General features: G+C 32.2%; 1 protein-coding gene across 3 annotated transcripts in view; it reads right to left on the bottom strand.

Moving 5' to 3' along the window:
• Positions 1–551: 551 nt before the first annotated feature.
• The window catches only part of CCNT2 (cyclin T2), a 38348-nt gene continuing 38013 nt past the window's right edge, over positions 552–886 (bottom strand). For all 3 annotated transcript variants that reach the window (XM_051985783.1, XM_051985780.1, XM_051985782.1), the window contains one exon: positions 552–886. This exon is cut by the window's right edge and continues 4069 nt beyond it. The gene's annotated coding sequence lies outside the window, so the exon portion shown is untranslated.

Raw genomic sequence — 886 nt, 5'->3', positions numbered from 1 at the left:
TCTTCTGAAACGGTTTCAAGATGCATGTATTAATATTCTCACAATTAGATCGAGGGACAAAATATTTTTTAAATAAAATTTAAATTTTCAAGAGGATAAGCAGGACGCATTCTGAAATAAAACCAAAACTATTTGCTAGGTTTTTATAATAAGCTTTGTTCATTGGAGACAAGAAGTGTTATTTGATAATTAATTGATAAAACTGGCTTTTATACTTGACAACTTTCCCTTAGCCAAATTAACTGCATACATGTATTTCATTTAAGGAGCACCCTCGTTGTTGGAACACTGAGCACTGCATATATGATAGCATCAACAAAGAGAGGGACTGTGTCCTGCATCAATGAAAAGAGTATCTATCTGGATGAAACAGTAACTTCCCAAACCGAGGAAATTAACTGTTACTAAGTGTTTACCAGTACCTCAAAAGTCAAATATCAAACCACATGTTAATTAAACCCAAAGTGTTTGCGACCTTTGAGTTTCCCTCTATAGGAAGCTAATGGACCAGCTTGGTAAAAACAACTTAAGAATAAATCACTCTGTTAAAAGATGTTTAAAGAGAATACATTTTAATAATATTTCAACAATTAAAAAAAATCTTACCAATCACCTTAACTTTATACATCACCATGTGCATGTGGAATGCTATACCTAAATAAATTATGATATCTTAGTTTATTTACCACTGCTTAGAGGAAGACTTAGTAATGACTTCCATTTACTAGAAACCAAGGAAGTCTTATTCTTTGGTAGAGCCTACTAAACAGGCAGACTGTCTGATGGATTTTATTTATGGAAAGGGAAAAGATCTGCAAAAAGAAAATACAAGTCATTTAATTCCAAGGACTTTCATTTGATGAAATGAAATGTAAGGATTTCCACA

Source organism: Antechinus flavipes, chromosome 3 (assembly GCF_016432865.1).
Source record: "Antechinus flavipes isolate AdamAnt ecotype Samford, QLD, Australia chromosome 3, AdamAnt_v2, whole genome shotgun sequence".
NCBI classification, from domain to species: domain Eukaryota; kingdom Metazoa; phylum Chordata; class Mammalia; order Dasyuromorphia; family Dasyuridae; genus Antechinus; species Antechinus flavipes.
The sequence above is the reverse complement of the archived record's forward strand: the minus strand, read 5'-3'. Positions and strand labels throughout refer to the sequence as shown.